The sequence below is a fragment of the Globicephala melas genome, chromosome 3 (assembly GCF_963455315.2).
Source record: "Globicephala melas chromosome 3, mGloMel1.2, whole genome shotgun sequence".
NCBI lineage: Eukaryota > Metazoa > Chordata > Mammalia > Artiodactyla > Delphinidae > Globicephala > Globicephala melas.
The window spans coordinates 34,965,364-34,979,583 of NC_083316.1; the positions used below are offsets into that span (position 1 = coordinate 34,965,364).

A 14,220-nucleotide genomic window follows, 5' to 3' on the forward strand; every position below is an offset into this window, starting at 1 on the left:
TTGCTTTGACCAGCTCATAAATGCACTTTTAGTAGTTCTTTAAAGTTGTGAGAGTTTTCTCTACAAATGAACAATTTTTATGTAAGTTATTTTAAGAATCTCCTAAATGGCTCCCAGCATGTCTGTTGTCGCAAGGATAAAATAAAAATGCTTAGAGGGAAAACTTTAGTGACTTGAAAAAACACTTAAATAAGAGTTCAATTTGTAGTAGTTTTCAAAGCTCACCAGGCCTACAATATGCTTCTGACCAAGTTTGCACTGACTCTTCCTGCAGTAACTAAGCATGCCTCTGCTCTCTTAGGCACCTTCAATTCCAATGATGTATATATGTATCTAAGTATGTATGTATGTATCTGTCTAATGGACTTTTTGGAGTTTTTTAAAAAACAATTTTAGATTTACAAAAGAATTACAAAATTTTACAGAATTTCTCTATACCATTCCCCCAGTTTTCTCTAATGTTTACATTTTACATAACCATAGAATATTTATGAAAACTAAGGAATTAATCTTGGTATGATTAACTAATAAACAGAGCTAATTCAGATTTTACCAGTTTTTTTTTTCCATTGACTCTCCTTTGTCTATACCGTGGGATCCTAAATTATACTTAAATCAGCAAAACTCCAGCCCCACAGGCCAAATCTGGCCCACTTTCTGGTTTTGTAAATAAAGTTTTTATTGGAATACAGCCATGATCATTTATTTCCTTATTATCGCTGTCTACTTTTACACTAAAATTATGGTGATGAATAGATGTAACAAAGACTATATGGCCTACAAAGCCTAAAATATTTACTATCTGTCTCTTTACAAAAATATTTGCTCACCCCTGATTTAGATGTAATGTCTCCTGGTCTCCTCCAATCTATGACAGTTCCTTAGTCTTCTCTTATGTTGCATGACCTCGACACCTTTGAAGAGTACTGGTCAATTCTTTTGAAGAATATTCCTCAACTTGGGTTTGTCTAATGTTTCTTATAATTACCTTAAGGCTATGTATAATTGGGAAGGCTACCATAGGAGTGATGTGCCCTTCTCAGGGTTTCTTATCAGGAATCATGGTAGCTATTAATACTGGGGATGTTAACCTTGATCATCTGGCTAAGGTGTTAACTTACAAAATAGTAATTTTCCTTTGTAATTACTAAATATTTTGAAAGAGATATTTTGAGATTATGCAAAAAACCTGAGGTTTTTTTTTTTACTTAATAAGAGTTTTATTTTTATCCCATTTTATAGGTTGAAGAATGCCTCATCTGATATAAAACAAATGGTTAAAAGTGAAACACACTTGGATATTACTGCTGATCTCAGAAAGAAACTCCATGGGGCTAAGAAAGAAAAATTAGAAATAACAACTAAGCACAATGCAGAGGTAGAATTTATTTTCTTCTCAAATAATGTTAAAAGTAGGGTTTGATTATTTTAGATTCATTTCATATTAGAAAATCCTTGTTTTAACATTTATCACTATAACATTCTTGTGTTTAAAAAGGGAATTATAATAAAACAGATGGTTTTTAAAATACAGTGGAATTGTATAGGAGTATTAAATTAGAAATTTAATCAACTATTATGTTTTTTGGTATGTTGTCTTAATTTTATTTTAATTAGTGTTATACTTGATCAGAAGTGTTAATTGATGAATGCATTTGGTGACTAAGGGATTTGTAAATTAGACATTTTGGACAAAAATCCTGTTTTGATTAAACTTTAGCCAATAGACTTAAGCAAACATAATGGACTTGCCAACAGCAATTCTTAGTATGATATTCTAATGGTGATTTTTAAAATTTCCTTCATTCCTTTTACATGTATTAATTGTACTTCTTATGTAAGGAAGAGTTGTCACTTCTAGGTCATTTATTTATTTATATATATATATTAGTATGAACTCATGGATATATATTTTATTTTATTTATTTTGTTCTTTGGGTTATAATTTTTTTTTACTCAAGCTGTTCTAAATTTGCGCATTGGGAACTTTGTTAGAATCCTAAAACTGCCCTTTTGATACGCCGCAATTCTTTTGCATGTGTGTGTGTGTGCGCGCTTCGTTTATTTCAGACACCACAAGATGCTCAAGCTAATCTTGTGTTTTCCCTGACTCAGTCCTGGAGCAAACCAGTTTTCCAAGGAGTTCTGGTTGCTTTTACTGGAGAATGACATTTAGAAAATAAGTTCTGGGTGTTAGCTGTGCTCATTGCTACTGGGATATCACTATTTTAGCCACTCTCAGTGGATAAAGATAATATATTAACTCATTTATTTATTTACTTTCTTATCTGTATACATATTTAAAAACAAACATGAGTCCATTTTGATGCCTCTGACACCAATCCACCTCTATAGGGTTTATTCTACTTTCTTTCTCTCCTCATTTGTAACTTCTTTCTCTGAAAGTGAGAAACCTGGCTCTTATTATCTATAACATATACACTTAATTATCAACTGTAGTATAAAAAAATAAGTAGTTTCAGAATTCCCATCCATATCCTTGTGAGAAATAAATTTTCCACCTGTAGTGAAATGTTTGTATACACTTATCTTTAGACTTACAGTGTTCAGTCAAAACACTGTTCCCCAAAATTATTTTGGTCAGCTCCTTTCCTTCCATCTCTTTCTTTTGGTTTTGTGATTTATCTGTTGTATTTTGTTGGTTAGAAGCAAGTCACAGGGCTTCCCTGGTGGTGCAGTGGTTGGGAATCTGCCTGCCAGTGCAGGGGACATGGGTTCAAGCCCTGGTCCAGGAAGATTCCACATGCCCCAGAGCAACTAAGGCTGGGTGCCACAACTACTGAGCCTGTGCTCTAGAGCTTGTGAGCCACAACTACTGAGCCCACGAGCCACAACTACTGCAGCCCACATGCCTAGAGCCCTGCTCCACAACAAGAGAAGCCAGGACAATGAGAAGCCCACGCACCGCAGCGAAGAGTAGCCCCCGCTCACCTCAACTAGAGAAAGCCCGTGCACAGCGATAAAGACCCAACACAGCCAAATATAAAAACAAATAAATAAATCAATTAAAAAGAAAAAAAGAAGCAAGTCACAGTCCCCACCTCTAGGGAATAAGACGCCCAAGGACAGAGTGTTTCTCGTGGATTCCTCTAGTTTCCATCCAAACACTTAGAACTAATAGCTCCACAGATTTTATTATTAGGTCATGCTTGTGTTTCATTGGTTAATCTTTTTTTTAGAAATTTATTCAGCTTGATAATAGAAAATCAAAATGACTGCACTGTAGCATAGACATCCAGTCATTTCAACTCTTTTGACAACTGAGGCATTTCCCTAGACAATTGCCTTGACTCGGCTAAAACTGACTCAGGCACTTCCATGCAGACAAAGCCCAGGAGGCCATAAGTGTCCTCCTGTAGCAGATAAACTCTGCTAGTTTATCTATCTATCTTTCCTTTAATATCAATTCCTCCTCAGGTCAAACCGAGAGAAAATAGAAGGCAGGTGTTCTAAGAACAACTGTCTGATTTTTACGCAGCTTACATTTTTTTCCTGGGCCCCATTTGCTTCACTTAGGTATTGGATACATGAACTAAAACTAATTTTTTGTAGTCATAATATATAAGCTAGGACCATGATGAAGTTTAATATGCATACTTTCCACATTATACTTTAGGATAGATGTGGCTGTCCCTAAATTTGTTTGTCTCTCCCAGTCCTTATGGGAAAACATATGCAAAGCATTTGGGGATTATTGCCAAGTAGAACTGGGACCCTGCTTGAATGAAATGAAGAACAAATCCGCTAAGAGAAGGCAATAGGCTCACCGTGAACTGAGCAAACCAAGGAATCATGCCTTGCCTTGGGGTGGAACAGAAGAGGGAGGAGGTTTATTTGCCCATTAAACCCGAAGTAGGTTTAAATGATTTAGGGGAAGCTATTGAACATCAAGTCTGCCATTAGATAAAAAGCATCACTGCTACAATTTGCTGCATAGAGAACTTGTAAGCATAACTCTGAGAGGTCCGCTCACTCACTGATTTCACACCAGGCCCGTGACCAACTCTGGGTTCAGCCCTGCACTTTGAAGGGTATGAAAGAAATGTAAGAGAAGACCCTGCCATCAAAGGACTTTGGAGACTCACCATCTACTTTCTTCATGGTCTGCCGCCATATGGTGATAAGGAATAACCTTGATTAGAAGGCACAGCCTCTGTGAAAGACCAGCAGGGTTAACTGTAAGTAGAGTCTGAATCTTTGCATATTTTTAAAGTGGAATATACATGGAAATTAAGGTAAGTCAGTGCTGCTTAGGACAGTCAAGATGGCTGAAGCAAAGAAAGAAAAGAAATACAGACAGACCCTTCAACTGCTGACAGTTTTTGAAGGTATAGGAACCAAACAGCACATGAACCAAAAGAGCCCTTACGTTCTACTTTCAAGTAGAAGCAAATCTGGCACTGAAGTTGAGGCAAGCGAAAATTTCCTAAGATCAAACAGCTGAAAAAGTGGCACTGGAACGAGAGGCACTCTTTGAGTGTTTTTTAATGTATTTTCAGCTGTTTGAATTCTCGATTGGAATGAAAGACACAAGAGTGAAAAATCTTAGAGCTGCAAAAATGCTAAAAGGAGAAAGGAATAATCGGCTGCTGCTATCTTCGTCCTTAGCATCGCTCACATGGACTCCTACAACTGCCAACTACCTGTACTGTCCATTTTCGCTTTTGCAACAATTCACCCTTCATACAGCCTTCAAAACAATCCTTTAAAAAGGTACATTTCTCCCTGCTAACAAACTTTCAAATGGCTTTCCATTACACTTTAATGGCTTGTCTTCATCTTCATCTAATTCCATGGCTGTCCTTTCTCACTATGGTCCAGTCACACTGGACTTTTTTATTATTCCCAGAACACCAAAAGCTTTTTGCTTTGCAATTCCTTCTGTGTGTACCATTCTCTCTTCAGCTCTTCATACCTGCTCATCTTTTAGCTTAAGTGTTATTTCCAGAGGGAAGGTTTCCTTGCCCAGACTCTAAGTAGCCTCCTCAGGGTACTCTGTACCATAACACCCCATTTATTGACTCATAGAAAAGATTCCAAATTGTAATTATTTAATTTATACATTTTTATATTACATTGTTATCTTTCTCCTCCATTAACCAATGGAGAGGTGCTGCCCAACAGAAGCTGTGACATTTGGTAGAGGAATGCAGCCTCTGTCCCAGCTGAGGCCTGGTAGAAAGGGAACAGGGTGAGTAAATACACCACCACCACCACCCCCCCACTCCTCATTCCTTCTGATCTTTTACTGGTTCCTTTTGACAGCCAGACCAGGGGGCAAGAGAAACTGGACAATGCAGTCTATAGAGGTTGGCTTTCTGAGACACATAGTAGGACAGGGAAGGGCTGAGGGACAAATGGAGCTGAAGGGCAAATGGAGACTACCCAGCACATAGATTGAAAATAGAACAAAGTGAGTTTAATGGGAATTCAAGAAGAAATGTATAGAGCATACTGTGCAAAGTCTGTGATCAAAGAAACAACAGGAAAATAAAATATTTCCTGAACTGAAGAAGGATTTGAGTCTATGAATCAAAATACTCATCAAAGAACAGAAATGCAAGGGCTTTAAAAAATGTGCTATCCAGATACCATCCCTTAAAACATTACTTAAAAATATGCTAGAGCTATCCAAGAGAGGAAACTAAATAAAGAACTCAAGAATGAGGAAAATAAATGAACTGTGGATAAACATTAAAACTCACAAACCAGAGACTTTAAAAATATCAATAAGTCATTTTTAAATGTTCAAAAATTCCAATGCAAATATTAAAAATAAACTTGTAAAACATAAGAATCTTATCAAATAGATTCTCAATTTGAATAATAGATGATGTCAATAAAACTGAGAAATTGAGAGAGGAAGAAAAGAGGAAAATTATTTTACAAATGTGTCAATGGAAACCATTGCATTCTTAGTATTCATAATCACAGAAAAATAGATCTAATTTTTCTAATAAAAATAATTCCAAAGAGTGTATCTTAGAAATCAATTGAATAAAAAGAAAAAACAAAACATAATCAAATACCAGAGTAAAAAATAACCTCTAAGAAGCATTAATGCAGAAAGACATACATAATCCTAAGCAAAACTGGGTTGACACTCTCTATTGAAAAACAAAGACTAATGAATTTGTCAGATTCCATCTTATGGTCTTTGAAAAGAAAGGCTTAAAAGTGTAACATAAAGATTTAAATTAAAAAGATATCTTTAGGTAAGTGTAAAAAAATAAGCAAAAAACAGTGACCATTTTATTATAAGAAACAACCTAGAATTCAAGCCTAAAAGGACTCGATTAAGTGAAGAAAGGTCAACACTTTATATTGATTCAAGGTATCCCAAAGAAGAGATCATAATCATGAAACTTTGTGGAGCAAATATCAGGTCATTGAAATATACAAAGTAGTGATTGGAAAAGAGAAGTCCTTGAAAAAACACTTTAGTGGGAGACTTAAGCAGACCACTTTGAAATACAAAGAAAAAATGACATAGCTGATTTAAACAATATAAGTAGTAAAGATGTTCTATAAATTAGATTAAATGCTGTAATTTGAGAATACATGTTACAGTAAACATTATTTCCTAGTCAAAAAAAGAATTGACAATGTTAATACTAGTTAGCTAATATGAGTTTAGTTCCGTTTCAGGCCAGCCATCATGCCAAGGTTTTTTTGGCATCTATCATCTCATTTAATCCCCACAATAATACAATGAGATAGACATTATTAAACCTATTTAAAGAGGCAGAAACTGAAGCTTAAAGAACTTATCTAATCTGTGTCCCCAAAATCACTATTGTAGTGGGAAACACAGAATTCTAACTCCAGCATGTGTGACTCAGAGCTTCCTCCTAACCACTTTAATATACGCTTTCCCAGAATATTTCATTCTAATTAGAAGAAGCTGATCAGGGCATATTCTCTGAGCACAAAGCAATAAAATTAGAAATTAAACTTCAATAAAAGATAGTTTTAAAAGCTCTCTTAATTAATCTTTGTTTGGGTCAAAAAGAAGCCCAGAACAAGCTAATGACTCTGAAAACACTACATTAAAATAATATATGAGAAGTCCCCAATAAATTTATAGCCTTAAATTATTTTATTCTTAAAAACAAGAGAAAAAAATGAATTATGCACTTAATTCCAGAATTTAGGAGGAGGAGGAGAAGCAGAAGGGGAGTGCAAAAAACATACCTAAGGGCAGAAATTAATTAATTAGAAAATCGTTTTTTAAAGTGAGAGATAATCGATGTGAAAATGCAAGTGCTGCATACACACACACAATGAAACAAACTTTTCAGGAAACAAAGTTTAAACTTACTACGTGATACACTCTGATGTTTCCAGTTTCTTTAACAGCTTTGTTGAGGTATAATCGATAAATAATAAACTATACATATTTAAAGTATACAGTTTAATACGTTTTGAAATATGGGTACACTTGTGGAGCCATCAACACAATCAAGAGAATGAAAATATCCAATACTATCTAAAGTTTTCTCGTGCCCTTTTGTTATCCCTTCCTCTCCCTGGTCATCCTTCCCCCCATCCACAGAAAACCACTGACATGCTTTCTGCCACAACAGGTTAGTTTTCATTTTCTAAAGTTTTCTAAACATGGACTCATGAAGGATGCACTTTTTGGCCTGGCTTCTTTCACTGCTTATGTAACCATTCTGAGAGTTATCTGTGTTGTTGTATGTGTCAGTAGTTCAATCTTTTTTTGTTAATATTCCATTGTACAGATATACCACAATTTGTGTATTCACTAACATGCTGGTATGGATTTGGGTTGTTTCCAGTTTGAGTCAATTACAAATAATGGATGACAACTGGGAGGGGAATTGGACTCAAGAACAGTTTTTCTCCTTAATATAATAATTGTGACTATATGTCAGGAATGAATCAGGAGAGAGCAAAAATTAATAGCAGGAGAGAAGGGAGACAGCAATGTCCTGAGTGAGGTGACATGGAATCTTGTGCACAAGAAGGGAGTCTGGCCTTAGTAGGAGTGGAAAATTGATTGATCATGACAGGTGTACGTGGACAGTTGCTGGAAGGTGGGTAGGTGTGGTGGCAGCGGTGGTGGAGGGTGGGTCTGTGGTAGCTTTCCTCTGATTACTTCAATTTTCTTGGTGAATTAAGAAGCAAGGCCACAGCTAAAAGAGAGGTTGGAGAAGAGGAGTTGGAGGTTTGAGAGGAGATGAGAGATATGAAATAATTATCTGAAATTGTATGCCCTGTTATATAATTGGTAAGTCATTCTGAATGGGCTCAGATGGGTAGGATAGTAGCATTAGTCAGAAAATTAAAGAGCTACAACTTAAGCATTATTCACCCAGAAAAATACGGGCATGCCTGAAGTCATTGCTCCCAAAACGCAAACCCTGACAGTTCTCCTTTATGACTTAACATCAAGACACTGAGTTACACCTGTTCTCTGTGCTTCTCTTTCATTACAACACTTCACTTTGGGGTTGAGAATTGTTAAGCCAATTTCCTTTTAGCCGCTTGCCATTTTGCTATTAGTTACTGTTTAACAAGAGCCATATCAGTCATGCCGCACCTCCAGGGACGGGGTGGATATGTGTGTTTCTGGCAAGATAGGAGTTTGTTTCTTCTGTTTCCTTTTAATTCTTTGTTTCAACCAGGAAAACAAAAACAAAAAAATGAAAACCTAGGTTTCTCTGCTTCATTTTGGTGATGGTGTATCAAAAGGAGACCATCCACATAAACTGCGATATCTCAGTTTTGTTTCATAGGCACATTTGCCAAATTAAAATCTGGGTTATTTCCCCTCATGGGTAAAAGAAAAGAAAATGATATTTTCAGGTCTGGCTTAGTGCATCCATAACAAGAAGGAGCAATGTTCTTAAAGAACATGGAAGCACCTCTATTCCAGCTGCCACTGTGGAAAAAATAAGAAGGAAAGACTGAGCTTTACAGAATTCGTTTTGATCATTCAACATGTTTTCAATATGATGCTAAATTTGGTTTTTAAAGAAATAATAAACATGCAATGGCAGGTCCATTGGGCAAAATTTTGGCTTGAACTTGAAGTGGATGATAAGACAGGAATAACAGATGGGAAGAGAACACATGAGAAGAGAAATTTTATAAACTAAATCCTGGGCTCAGTGTTTTTGGGAACTCTCAGTGCTTTGACTATTTAAATATTAACTGCACTTTTCAATGTCCTATTTTTTGTCTGATAATAACAAGTGGGGGATGAGCAAGTTATTCAACAACATTCTATTATAGTCCAAAATGCCAGAAAATCCATTCAAGGCTTCCTGTGGTATACAACTATAGGAATAAATGAATAAAACTGAAGAGACCTCTGAGGAGGAAATTGTATGATTGTATCATAGTGCCACCTGGCCTATACAGCAACACTGCTCACATGGCATCAATTTGCTGATGCAAACATGAAATTGTGTACTTTACATGGAAATTGTATATTTTCAACCTCAGGATAGGTATGAGAGGCCAATCCTTCAAAGAGAACAAATAATTTATATCATACTGCACATAGGAGACTTTCCATTTGGATGATTCACTGATTTCTGAATACTTTTGAAGTGACCATTTCTAGATCCAAATGCCTTTATCTCAGATATTATCATTATTATAGATTGCTAGCGTTATCAGACTAGAAACTTTAGGATGAGTGCAGCGGAGGAAATCAGAGACCTATCACCCAAATACTATTACTTGAATTAGAATTTATAATAAGGAACACTAATTTAAATTTTTTCGGGTATAAGCTTTTTTTTTTTAAAGCTTTGGGTGAATTCAGTTTCATTTTTATATATAGTTTACAGCTATCCATTTGTTTTAAATTATGATGTCTTTGTTTTGAGATTTAATCATGGTTTTACACTTAGATATACTCCCCAACAGGAGCACAGGACACCCATTCATCAAAGCTATAAACGACATTTTTCTTTTGTTGCCATACATACTCTATTTTAAGGTAGAGGGAGTACTAGCCATTTCAGAACGTTTCAGAAGGAAGACTTGGCATACCCGATCAGCATGTGCAGAGGCTTGCACCCTACACTGCATATAAATTTTTTCAGACTGTGTTTTGGTAGGAGTTTATCCAGATTAGCTATAGAGTAAAAGAATGTTACAGCAGGAAGGAACCCCAGAGAGGGTCTAGGGCTCGAGGCCAACTCACCCTGCTTGTTTTATAAATTCTCCTGGAGAAGTTAAAAGACTTGCCCAATGTTACATTAATGTGTAGCATGGCCCGCATCTTCTATTATGTAGGACATTTAGGAAAGATGTACCATGTGTACATAAAAGTACAGACATGGGGTCAGACTAATGCACACTAAAATCCCTGCTTAACTGTTAGCTAGCTATGTAACCTTGAGCAAATTACTCATCCTTTCTAAAACCCAGCTTCCGTATCTTAAATTAGAGATAATAAATAACATAACATATAGGGTTGAATTGTGAATTATGTGAGGTAATCAATTTAATAGGTCATTGCACATAGAAAATAATAACACAGGAAATATATAAATCCACTATTCTCAAATTCCTGATGGTATTATAATACATAGTGAAAATAATCTGCTCTAAATGGCTTAAAAATTAAATTTGACTGGAGTTTTATCAAGAAATTCTTCATACTATTTAAATTATATTCATGAATCTCACTAGTTGCCAAGGGTATTATAATGAACCCAGGGCACTTATGCACCCAAAGTGCCTGTGTAAAACCAAGACACTTTGAAGGAGGTCTGTGTAAGTGAGAAAGTGGATGATATTACCTACCCATCTGCAGGGAAAATGAACATATTACAGATACATACATACATGGCTGAAAAATGTAAGTAAACTCGTCCTCTTGATTTATCCTTTTTCATTAATTGAATCTGAATCTGATCATATTAAAATCAGATTTTGACATCCTTAAGGAATAAGTTATCATTTTAAGCAGAGACAGATGTGAGAAAAATTCTATATGATACACTTATTCTTTAGAATCTGTTGGATCCAGTGGTTTGATCTGCATGTAAGAACTCTGAACCTGATCATCAAGCATATTTTTGCAAAGTATAGCCAGTGAGATGCCAATCAACAGTGATGGCCAACTGGCATCGAAGTAACTCTTTTTGGCTGAAGAGCAAATTGTACTTGGGTCAGAGAGAAAGCCAAGTCCCTGAAGATTCTCTCACAGCATTGTAAACAGTAATAGCTCCACTGTTCAGATAAGGGGCCTGTTCAAGGCCTCCTTATAAGTAAGTAATCTAAAACACATTCAGACAGCAATGACTCTTGTTGGAACAAGATTTTAAGCAGTGCCTAAAAGTTCTTTAAAAATGTACTTAAAAGTTAAAAGAACTTTTATCTCTATTGCAAATTGGGGGTCCACTTAATTCAAATGCTGTATCATCTCAAGTTATCTAAGAAGCTGAAGGCAAGATGGAATTAGATAGTTGAAGGATTTTTTGGAGGAGACACCTGTGAAAGATGTAGGGGAGAGGGAGCAGAATAGGCTAGGAAAGCATCAGACTGTGATGAAGGTCTAGCACCTGTGTAAAGAGAGAAGGAAGGAAGGATGATGATGTATTGAATAGGAAGAGCTTCAGACTATACTACAGCTCCTACACTGCATCAATCAGGTCGATGGGGAGCCACAAAGCAGAGACTGCCCTTTAGAAGAGTCTGGTGTTGGGCAGAAATGTCCCAGCCCTAGTAGCCAGTCACTGGCTGGGTGAAGCCTGAAGAAAGTGCGGCCTTGGCATGAACATTATGGCGGATCCAAAGGTTGGGCCTCTGGAGGTTGTCTGCCAACCCCAGTACTTGCACAAAGTTCTCTGGAAAGGAGATCTGAGCATTTCCATGAATGCCACAGATGCCTTCCTAAAATAATATCCACAAGGGTTCTCCAAATGGGTTCCTTAAAAAGACAGGAGGGTTAGATAAGCATGATTGAAAAAAGAATTATATGCATTTTACTATACATGACATTATATAGGATGAAATATTGATAATAGCTGCGGTTCAGTTATTAACTTCCATTAACTTCCAGTTTCTGTACATAAGCATTGGCAAAACCTTTGGCCTTGCATGGCTTAAGCAATTGCTTCTGTGGTAAGTTCAGGTTTCCTTCTTAGCTATTTTATGGCTCAGGTTTCTTTTATCTGAGTTTCATGCAATTCTAGGTTGAAATGGCTTTTCCATCAAATAATTGACCATACTACCAGTATACTAGAAAATTATCAGTCTCAACTGTTCTTTCATTAATTCTGACTTTGTGCACTTTCAATAGCTTAATGACTCTTCTTTATTTCAAAAAACCTAAAAAGTGTTCTTCTTCTTCGACAGTCATTATGTGGGAATGATGATTTCACATATAAGATCCTTCACAGCGAGAGGAGATTGGTTCAAGATGGCAGAGTAGAAGGACGTGCTCTCACTCCCTCTTGCAAGAGCACTGGAATCACAGCTAACTGCTGAACAATCATCAACAGGAAGACACTGGAACTCACCAAAAAGAATACCCCACATCCAAAGACAAAGGAGAAGCCACAATGAGATGGTAGGAGGGGTGCAATTACAATAAAATCAAATCCCATAATTGCTGGGTGGGTGACTCACAAACTGGAGAACACTTATACACAGAAGTCCATCTACTGGAGTGAAGGTTCTGAGCCCCATGTCAGGCTTCCCAACCTGGGGGGCTGGCAATGGGAGGAGGAATTCCTAGAGAATCAGACTTTGAAGGCTAGCAGGATTTGATTGCAGGACTTTGACAGAACTGAGGGAAACAGAGACTCCACTCTTGGAGGGCACACACAAAGTAGTGTGTGCATCGGGACCCAGGGGAAGGAGCAGTGACCCCATAGGAGACTGAACCAGACTTACCTGCTAGTATTGGAGGGTCTCCTGCAGAGGTGGAGGGTGGCTGTGTCTCATCGTGAGGACAAGGACACTGGCAGCAGAAGTTCTGGGAAGTACTCCTTGGCGTGATCCCTCCCAGAGTCCGCCATTAGCCCCAACAAAGATCCCGGGTAGGCTTCAGTCTTGGGTCGCCTCAGGCCAAACAACCAACAGGGAGGGAGCCCAGCCCCACCCATCAGCAGACAAGTGGATTAAAGTTTTACTCAGCTCTGCCAACCAGAGCAACATTCAGGTCTACCCACCACCAGTCCCTCCCATCAGGAAACTTACACAAGCCTCTTATATAGCCTAATCCAACAGAGGGCAGACAGCAGTAGCAAGAAGAACTACAATCCTGCAGCCTGTGGAACAAAACCCACATTCACAGAAACATAGACAAGATGAAAAGGCAGAGGGCTATGTACCAGATGAAGGAAGAAGATAAAACCCCAGAGGGGCTTCCCTGGTGGCACAGTGGTTGAGAGTCCGCCTGCTGATGCAGGGGACATGGGTTCCTGCCCCGGTCCGGGCAGATCCCACATGCCGCGGAGCGGCTGGGCCTGTGAGCCATGGCCACTGAGCCTGCGTGTCCGGAGCCTGTGCTCCACAACAGGAGAGGCCACAACAGTGAGAGGCCCGTGTACTGCAAAAAAAAAAAAAAAAAAAAAAAAGATAAAACCCCAGAAAAACAAATAAACAAAGTGGCGATAGGCAACCTTCCAGAAAAAGAATTCAGAATAATGATAGTGAAGATGATCCTGGACCTCGGAAAAGGAATGGAGGCAAACATTGAGAAGATGAAAGAAACGTTTAATAAGGACCTAGAAAAATTAAAGAACAAACAAATAGAGATGAACAATACAATAACTGAAATTAAAAAACACTAGAAGGAATCAATAGCAGAGTAGCTGAGGCAGAAAAATGGATAAGTGAACTGGAAGACAGAATGAGGGAATTCACTGCTGCGGAACAGAATAAAGAAAAAAGAATGAAAATAAATGAAGAAATCCTAAGAGACCTCTGGAACAATATTAAACGCAACAACATTCACATTATAGGGGTCCCAGAGGAAGAGAGAGAGAAAGGACCCGAGAAGATATTTGAAGTGATTATAGTCAAAAACTTCCCTAACATGGGAAAGGAAATAGCCATCCAAGTCCAGGAAGCACAGATAATCCCATACAGGATAAACCCAAGGAGAAACATGCCAAGAAACATAGTAATCAAATTGACAAAAATTAAAGACAAAGAAAAATTATTGAAAGCAGCAAGGGGAAAACAACAAATAACATACAAAGG

The 14,220-nt window shown here is 37.4% G+C and overlaps 1 protein-coding gene across 2 annotated transcripts in view; it reads left to right on the plus strand.

The window, feature by feature from the left end:
• GHR (growth hormone receptor) overlaps positions 1-14,220 on the plus strand; it is a 316,755-nt gene that overhangs the window by 13,771 nt on the left and 288,764 nt on the right. Inside the window, exons 3-5 of one of the 2 annotated variants that reach the window (XM_060295740.1) lie at positions 1,243-1,378; positions 4,013-4,199; positions 12,367-12,580. The gene's annotated coding sequence lies outside the window, so the exon portion shown is untranslated. Of the gene's footprint in view, positions 1-1,242; positions 1,379-4,012; positions 4,200-12,234; positions 12,581-14,220 lie in introns of those variants that run through there. The other variant, XM_030882018.2, reaches the window with a different exon arrangement.